Source organism: Chenopodium album, chromosome 4, assembly GCF_948465745.1.
Source record: "Chenopodium album chromosome 4, dcCheAlbu1.1, whole genome shotgun sequence".
Taxonomy (NCBI): Eukaryota; Viridiplantae; Streptophyta; class Magnoliopsida; order Caryophyllales; family Amaranthaceae; genus Chenopodium; species Chenopodium album.
The window spans coordinates 27,404,382-27,414,833 of NC_137837.1; positions in this window are offsets into that span (position 1 = coordinate 27,404,382).

Consider the following 10,452-nt stretch of genomic DNA (forward strand, 5'->3'; position numbering starts at 1 on the left):
TATGGGGTGGGATGATTGTTATTGATTTCGGGATAGAAGCCTAGTGTTGGTAGCCCCAAATCAATGAGACAATCCCCAATGGTTAAAGTGTGCTATGCTTATGCATGATGCAATGTTGCTTGTTTGATTTTTATTCTTGTGAAAAAGGAAGATATTATGCGTTCGAGTCTCGCTCTCTAACTAGAGATTATCCAAGTTTGTTCTCGTTACAATCCATAGGCAACCTAGTGTTGGAAACCTTGAACCATAACTACAAACTAATCTTGTAACCTCTAAGTCCCTAATGGAATCGCCACTGTAAGGAGGGTGTTCCCATCATAAGGGGATCCTTCCTTAGATGCCCATTGGCCCTTTAAAAGACTAGGACTTTACACTTGTTAAGGTGTAGTAGGATTTGTATTCTAGACTGTTTGGGGGACCTTGAATTAGAATTGATCTTGTCGTCACGCTTTTTTATGAGAAACAAGTAGGGAGTCGCCATTGAGTTTTAGGAAAACTCATAAACCGCGTTCATGCCTTTCTCCCATGTGGACATGTAGAGCTCATGGAGTAATTAGCACGTATCGTAAGTTTACCCATGCTCAAATTGGTCTACATAAATTAGAAATAATTTCGGATAGCGAGGGTACTAAAATAACGTTCCTTTTATGGAGGAATCGCTATTCCAGCCCTAGTGTGGCCTCTACTAGCTCTTCCTTTTTCACGATTTCATCAACAAACAATATATGCAACGCGATACCTAAAACTAAGTCAGTTTATTTTATTTACACGCATTAATCATGTAGGAATTACATTGCAAATGTCGTTATTCTTATTTAATCAATATTCGTGAAAGAACAATAAATAAATCAATTAATATTTTATTTACACGCATTAATCATGTAGGAATTACACGCATTAATCATGTAGGAATTCTGGTCTTGATTAACGAAAGAGTACTATGTGAATTAATTAATTAATTAGTCCTATTAAGGTGATCAAACAACACTAATAAATTAATTAATATTCTTTTAAACAAGAAAATAAATATGATTTATCCAAGTGCTCGGGAATTTACATCTTTTCTTTACTAGATCTCCGTTTAGAACACTTATGGACACCTTCTTGTTGGGGAACCTCCAACTTAGTAACAAAATATTAAGGGGTGAGTGTTTAGGACAAGAGGGGTTAGGTAGCACAAGTTCACAAGTATTTCATCAGAGTTTTTGGTTATTTTTCTGTGTGTTTAAGCCTCGAATTAAGCCTCTATTTGTAAGTAATTGGTAGGATTAGGGTTTTAAAATTTTGCTGCAGCAGATGTCGCGCGCAACAGGATTAGTTGTGCGCGGCATCCCAGCACAAGTTATTGGGTTACGCTGCTGTGGGCAGCACAACTGAGTTTCTTGCGCGCGGCATTATGGTAAGATTCTATTCTATTTTTTCGTAAAATTCTGAATCTTCCGTGAGCGCATCTCTAGAGGTTGCGGTGACTGTCGCGCACAACTTAGTTAGTTTCGCGCGCCTACTCAGCGCGACTGATTGAGATGCAAGCGGATTTTCCTGCGGCAACATCAAAATTTATCCTAGGTGCTCCGAAATCCGTCATTATTGGGTTTTATGCACGGGCTTAAGCCTAATATTGATCGAATTTAGTTAATTGGACCTTGTTTAGCTTTGTTTTTTTTAGTTTGGGCTAGTTTTTGTGTTTTGTGGCTTAACAAGTTATCCATAAGCATTCTCCACTTCAATCTAACACGAAGATGGTTTTATTTATCGTCATTGCACTTCCTATCGGGACAGGAGGCCAAAAGTAGGTGTCTACAGTCCCCAATAGGCTCTTTGATATAGGAAGGGAGAAAACTAGGGCAAGAAGAGATGTGTTCAAACCTTTGAGAAAAAGGGGTATGAGAAATATGTAAAGGGGTAGCTACTCCCTCAACACAAGGTCTCACATCTCTAATGATAGGATGAAAATCAATCATAGAGTCCTCAAATGAAGATCTCTCACAATCTACATCTCCCTCAAGCTCAAAAACTCTAAGGAAATCAACCTCATCCTCCTTTGCACCACAATAAGCAACCTTTCCTTCAACTATATCAAAACCTAAGTCCTCAAAACCGTGCATGAGTGGAGGTAGAGTCATGGTTAACTCATCTAAATCCCAATAAGCTTTCTCGATGAACTCATCCAAGAATCTATAAATTTTCATATGACTCTCACAAAACAAATGGGACATTACCTCAAAAGAGTCTATGTATTCATAGATTGAAGGCTCACAAACATACACTTGAGGCTCATCAAGATGGGAAAGAGGGTTAGGATTTTAAAATTCAACTCTCTCTTCATTCTCAACTCTTTCACCATCACTCATATGCTCATCAAAGTGATCCTCACACCCTCTTTGTTACTAAAAATTCACATCATCATCCTAAACACACACATTAGATTGGGATTTTTCACGAACAAGCATTAAGGATGACAATTCATTTTCTAACTCTTCTTTTCTTTTCAATTCTTCATTAAAAAGATCCTCACTCTCTCTAATCATCTCCAATTGGCTCCTTAAAATTTCCATCATTTGTCTCTCTAAGGGCCTAAGATTAGGATTCATCACTAACTCCCCTCAAGGATTCATCAATTTAGCTAAAGGGTACTAGAGACTCATCATAAGAGTTTGAAGAATGAAAAGGCAAAGAGGGTTGATCAATAGTAAAAGAAGAGTCACAACCAAGGATAGGATCATCATCATTATAAACATGAGCATTTTAATTAAATAGGGGATTGGGGGCACATTCGATCATATGAGATTTGTCCACTTGAGCATGCACCTCATTATCATGAACAAAAGAGGAAATAGAATTGGAAGCATATGTTCTAGGTTCAACTATGGGATAATGTGACATATCATGGGAAATCATGCTAGCATTAGAAGAATTAACACATTGCACATCAAAATTAGAAGCATGGTTACCCCCATTATGCATTCCCAAGCAAACCAAACATAGAATTCCCAAGAACCATCAATAGAAAATGCTCTAAATCTACCATTATGCATTCCTTCAGCTATGTCCCTAGTTTTCTCATTCAAACCAAAATAACAAATCTCACAAGCCTCCCAAAGACTATAACGGTTATAGTCAAGATATCCCTCAAGTCTATTGAAATTTTCACAAAAAGGCTCATTGTCATATTGAGGAAACGAGAGATATGCCATTTTTTTTACAAACAAGCAAAAATCAAATAAACGAAAAGTTTATACAAAGACCTAGACTCAAGCAATCAAAAACACTCAAACATAGACACCGTTCCCCGGCAACGGCGCCATTTTGACGAGTGGTGAAACTAGGTCGTTGAAAATAATCCTCCCTCGGTCAAACTAAATTTGTAAACACTTAACAAACCTAAATACAAGTATAGAGGCAAGTCAAGGGTCGAACCCAAAGGAACGGTAATGTTTAAGCACTCTCAATTATGCGCCTAAGCTAGGTCGAAGACAAAGATAAAGGGAGAACACTAACCAACTACAAAATAAAGAAACCAAACAAATAAAGCACTAGGAACGGGGATCAACAAGTAATCATGACAATTGTAGCAACTCGAGAACTTTATGCAAATCAATGGTTGTGAAGACTAATGGAAAGCTCAATTAAAAGAGTCAACAAGCTATCTCCTAGAGGTCAAACTAGCGCCAACTATGAGAGACTCTAAATAGGAGCATCACTAATCAAGCTCAATCGACAATTGCAATTCCTAAATCAATGGTATTTTTAATTAGAAACTACAATGCAATATAGCATAATTCTCAAGGCCTAATCAAATTACACACATGCAAACTTCCAATAATCACTTTAATCTCAACAATTAATCAACACAATCCCCAAATTAAGCACAATCAATCAATTATACAAGTTTCACCCAATTCCTAGCAAACAACTACTCTAACATAATAATCTAATCGAATAACAACTAACGAAATCAAGAATCAACAATTTATGAAGAACAACTACACTAATAAAAAATAAAGCATCAAAATCAAACCAACAAATATGAAATCAACAAAGCAATAAAATGAGATAGAGTTAAGAATGCTCATTGATAATAGAGAAGATCTTCAACTCAATTGTCACCATTGAATCTTTAATCTCTCAATCACCATTGAAATTCCTCACTTTCTCTCTCTAAAATCTACTCCTAAACTAACCCTAAATACTAGAGAGAGAAGCTCTCAACTAAGGTAAATTAATGATCAAAATCTAAATATGAAACTTGCTTACAAAAATTGGGTTCAAAAGGGTATTTATAAGAGGCACAAAACGAAGAAGAGCGAAGCCTGAACCCGTAGAGGAGCAACCGCGTAGCAGGGGTGCGCGCCCGTGCAGCAGGGCAGCGCGCTTGCGCTCATCTGGGTTTCTTCGGATCGTCTCACAGCTTCGTGCGTTCGCTAAGGTCTTCAAATGAACGCACAACATGATGATGATGAACACTAAGAGATGCAGTCCCAAAAGCACTTGTGTAGACACCCATTTGTGTCTCCCCAAAGCCAAAATCAGTGATGAGTACCTTTCACGTCGAATCATAATCGAATGAAGTGAAAGTGTGGAAAGTCTAGTGTTGCAGTTAGTTTTAAATTCTTTTCTTTCTCTCTGTTTTTGAAAACCCATTTTAAGAAAACAGTCAATCCAGTTTTGTTTGGTCCATGGCAAGGGTCTAATAATAGTGTAGTTGGGTTGGGTTCGAAATTGCTTTCCAACGATATATTATAAGCCCAATTCCGATGAATAATGAGGAAGTTATGGCCAAATTACTAAACTGGGCCCGGTTTGATCTTTATATGCGGCCCAATGATCTAGAGGAGGGCATATTATGATTTATCATTCTTAATGTAATTAGGATTGATTATAGTCTTGTAGAATCTTCTTGAAGGTTCTTTTCATTCCTAATTTGATTAGCATTGATATATTGACTTAAATTGACTTTTAAAAGTTTTAATTCGAATAAAAGAACTGTTTTTAAGGAAAATACAGTTTTACCCTCTCGTACACTTAAATTTTTTCAAAATAAGAAAACACGTGGAAAATTGTTTGCAGAGCCATACGACACGTCTGTCGCCTGGCGACAAACCTGGCGTGTGGCGACATGCGCGTGTTTGGCGCTGCAGTTGTGTTTTATTCTTTTCGAAACTCTGATTCGTTTTTTATAATATCCGACTGATTTTTTTTATAAATAGCTTTCTAAAACCTCTGTTTTCAAGGACCAAATCTCATCAAGAAATTCTTGATTACTCTCTCTCTCTCTCTCTCTCTCTCTCTCTCTCTCTCTCTCTCTCTTATTCTAAACTAGCTTTTTACATACAAAATTCCGCATTCACAAGATCTAGACACTCATAGCCAAGTTCGAAGTTGCCTTCGCCCTAGATGTGAAAGATTTTAATTTATGAGGGTTTGGTCCCTAATCTCTCTTTCAATTATTTAATTTAATTGTTTATTTATTATTTTCCTTGAAGTTACTAACGTGTGTATTTTGTTATTAGAAAGAGGTACGAGGCATCAAAGTAAGTGCTTTAATTGTTTGCATTGTTATTATGATATAGAAATCATGTCTAGGTTGTTATTATGATTCTAGTGTCATGTTAGGGTGTTCTGATCTTCCTAGTATCATGTTTAAGGAAAAGGTTATAATATCAAATATGTTTATTATGATTCCTGCGATGCCTCCTAATTTCTTTCTTAATATGCATGTTAGTATCATGTTAAGGCTAAAGCTTTGATCTTTAATGTTTAGTGACATGCTAGGGTTTGTTATTAATCTTGTTAGTATCATCCCTAGGATATTGCTATAAATATTATGCTTTAACATGATCATGATTAATTTAGTTATTATTATTATTATTATTATTATTATTATTATTATTATTATTATTATTATTATTATTATTATTATTATTATTATTATTATTATTATTATTATTATTATTATTATTATTATTATTATTATTATAGTTGTTATTATTATTATTAATAATATGTTGCTTGATGTTTATTTTTGTTATTGCTTGATCACACCTTTTATGCATGTTTAAAGGAAATTTGTACTTGTAATCACGCTTAATAAGATATGTAAAAATCTTGTTTAGGGTTAATTTGATTATAATTCAAGTGATCGCCAATAGTAGTTTTATTTGTGCATTAATATTCAATTAACATAGATAAACATGTTTAGGGTTAATCCATTGATTGCATGTCGTTAGTCAGAAAGCGCACATGAATAGGAGAAGAATAAAGTAGAGGCCTATTATTAGGGCAGGTTCAATCTCTTTTAGGTGTGATTTGTACCTTCATCCTTGAACTTCAAGTCATGGTTACAGACCTATTGGAGTTAACGATCTCAGGGGTGTAACCTTCACCCTGTAAACGGTTTACAAGTTCCTAAAACTTGTTGGCGACTTATTTTCTCTAGATTTTTTCCCTTTGGACGCCACCATGCTTTAGTGTATGATCACAGTGGGGTTCAAGTTTGGGGTAATGCTTGAAAAATTCCCTACAGTTTTTGGCGACTCCAATGGGGAGGAGTTTTATTTTAATTCCTGAAATTTATTTCTGCAATGATTTAGAATGAGGGGATGAGACTCGAAAAGTTCTAAGTATTTCATGTGCGTATGTTTTTATTAAGATTATTGTCATATGCATAAAAAAGATCTCATTGCAAAGACCATCCGTAATGAGTTAAAAACATAGGATTTTTACACGTAGGAAATTTGAGGAATATCTTTCACAACTAGGATCAAAATAATGTTACGCGAAACTAGAAAATTTTATCGAGCACAGAAAGCTGCTGAGGCATGTAGGAACTGGCGTCCAGAAAACAGAGTCTGTCACCGACGCTATGACTCTATCGCCAGGTGACACTCCTTTCGCCAGGCAACAGAGCCATATTGCGGCAACGACCTCTGTTCGCTGGCGCCAAGTTCTTCCAATACCGAGACAGAAATATGTGTTCTAATTTTGACCAGTTTTTAGCACTGTTTGCTCTACTTCCTAATTGAGTTTTTCACAGTTTTCTGAAACCCATATGTGTTTTACATATGGATATAACCCTTTGGGAATTCATGCTCCATCTACCTGATTGAACGCTCAGTGCAACAAAGGGTACATCCGAGAATGTTGAATTCACCAAACCATGGAAGCGAGTTTTTAACTTGCGGTGTCCCATCCACTCGCACCAACCCTTCAAAAGGTAAGGCTTTGGCGCGTTGAATCCGGACAAGCAACCATGGACCCTCTTTGACAGACCCATATCCCGAACTTTAGAGAATTAGAGCCATGATTAGGTTACAAACTCATTGCATCATATTGTGCCTACATGCCTAATTGTGCATTATTTGTTGTGCATACTCTATGTGTTTTTCCTAACCATTTGTTTAACTTATATTTAAGACTATAATAAACTGATTAATGACTAAAAGGACTTTGCCTAATTAAATAATTAATTAATTTGGATAATTTGAGTCTAATAATTTAATCAGAATTGACTTAGTACGACTTTAAGCATGTCCCGTAGTGTAAAAATACTTAAAGCAGGCCCAGATTAAAGCTCCAGTAATAGCGCCACGATTTGGGCTACAGCGCCACATTATGTTGTGCAACACTTGGCGACAACTCTGTCGTCTGGAGCTGCACTGCAGAGTACGACGACAGTCTTATTGCTTTGGCGATAGTTCAGGATTTTGCTCGAGTCATCACGATGAGTATAATTAAACAGTTTGCTAATCAATTCGAATTTTTTTATTAATAATAGTACCTTTGTTAAGTCCTTAGTTGAGTCTAAACACTAAGTCCCATGGTCTTACACAAGAGTCAAATCATGTCACTTGCACTCACAAATAAAGCACACACTAATATGTATTTACACTTTGACCATGTCTAAGAGAGTCTTGTATGCATGTGTTTTCCGTCATTTTTTTAGGTGGGGGGGTAAGTTTGATATTAATTCTCCAATTAAACCACTTGTTTGGACCCTATACTTGATTCCCAAAAATATACAAAATATACACCTTATTTTGTTTTTTTCTTTTTCTTTATAACCCGTAAAGTCAAAGTTAATTTGAGTCAATTGATTAAAATAAAAATGGTTTAATTTACAGCGCGTGGTTAAGAAAGGAATGACGTTTGATCAAAGACAACCTTTTCGTTCAAGTACAACTTTTTGACAAACCAATCGCGCAAAAAAGAAAAGCCAAGCAGATAATGGCGAGTGAAGAGGAAGTTAATGAGCTCAAGAAGCAAGTGGCTGGTGTTACTAAATTACTGAAGACTTTAACTCTCCAAGTAAATGACCTTATGAAGCAACAACAAATGGACCTTATACAAAAAATCCTGAGCAACCTATCAAATGATTACAAGTTTCAGGGCGTTAGTTCCCAAGGGGTCTCGGTGGACAAGGTGTTTCTTCCACAGAAGTTCAATGCCAACGACATCCCAAAATTCAAGGCAACTGACAACCCTTATTTTCATTTAAGAGCTTTTGAATCAATAATGAGTATTAAGGGTATTTATAAAAAAAAGTATTTCCTTCTCTATTTTCCTTATCTCTTGAAACCGTTTGCCAACAATGGTTCTTCTCCCGTGACAAAGAGAAAACCTCAACTTGGGAATCAATAGTAAACGCTTTCATTGATAGGTATAATGCAATATTCAAGTTGAAACTGATCATAGGGAACTTGAAATACTTAAACAGAAAGAGAATGAAGGTTTTACTTCTTTATTCAATAAGTGGAGGGAAACCTCTACTAGGATGATTGAAGTACCAAGCAAAAAAGAATCTGTGAAGTTGTTCATCAAGAATCTCCAAGAAAAGTACTCCAAGCATCGTAAATATCAAAGCAATCTACACACCTTCAAGGCCGTCTATGACATTGGGATTAACATTGAAGACGACCTGGCTAAACATAAAGCTGTTAATAATAACTATAACAGTGGCTGGAAAGGCAAGAAAAACGATAATCCTTCTTTTTCCAAAACCATCCACTCAAATAATGTTAACACCTTTAATTTGAGTGAAGTCCTTGCTATGAACAACCAAGGACAAAAGAAACCTTTTTGGAGGAACTTTACTCCTATTGGTATGAGTTATGACACTGCATTCGACCGACTGAATGCAAAAGGTCTTATAACTCCTATTGGACCATTTGGGGACCCACCAGTTAAAAAGAGGACAACTAATTGGAACCCCAATGCACAATGCAAATATCACCAAGGTAGGGGCCATCTCATTGAAAATTTTTGGACGCTTAAAGAATCTATCCAAGATTTAATTAATAACAATAAATTACCATTGCCCCTTGCTAGTAAGAAGCCAAGCCTAAAAGCTGCACCTCTCTCTCATACCGTGGCCATCTCTGATGAGGAAAACGATGTTGATCCCTCATCTCTCATCAAGCCTGTTGAAGAAATCGAAGAAGAAGGGGAGATCTTTTTCGATGCCATGGATGATTTTCCAGAACAAGTAAGCAAGGAAGATGTGCGAATGCTTATATGGTCCATGTGGGAGGGAATAGACTTACTACGTGAGGCTATTGAATTTGCAAAGAAACAAGGAGAGGAACTTTGGAAAAAGTATGATAAAGTTCCACCCATGAAGAAGAAAACGTTCCCTCTCCAGGTAATTGACACACCCAGGAAGAGTAATATACTCTATACTCAAATTGGGACTACTTATGCTAAAATATTCAAAATGCTCTCCGAGAATGGTAAGGTCAAACCTTTGGAACCGAGACCATTTGAATCTCTAAAGAGGACAGACAGGTTCTACTATCAATACCATCAATCAGAAGGACATACTATTAAAAGCTGTTTTAAATTCAAAGATTGAATTCAGAAAATGATTAATGATAAGAAGCTAGTTTAAATCCCACAAGAAGAAGACATAAGCATCAATGGGGTTTGGGACAACGATGAAGAAGACGTCTACCTAAAAGACATGGAAAAACCTTCACTTTAAGAACATAGGTTGGCGGTAATGAATGCCTTGGATAAGATAGGGATAGATTCCGACACCACTCCTGAGGGGTTGGCTAACTTCCTTACGAGTGATCTCCCTAGTCTTATTAACTTGATCACCTTTTCTGACAAAGATTTACCTCCAGAAGGTGACAAGCATTACAAGGCACTAAACCTCACAGTAGTCTGCAAGAGAATGAACGTCCCAATGACTCTTGTAGACACTGGATCTGCAATTAATGTCTATCCACTCAGAACTGCGAGGATGTTAGGCATTAGGGATTAAGACTTAACCCCGTCAATGCAAGGAATAAGAGCTTATGACAATACTCGTCGCCAAGTTCTTGGCAAAATTACTATGAATGTAACGGCAGGAGCAATAGAACATGCCACTACCTTCCAAGTGGTAGATATTAAAGCTTCATTCAATTTATTGTTGGGACACCCTTGGCTTCATGACCTCAAGGTCGTCCTTCA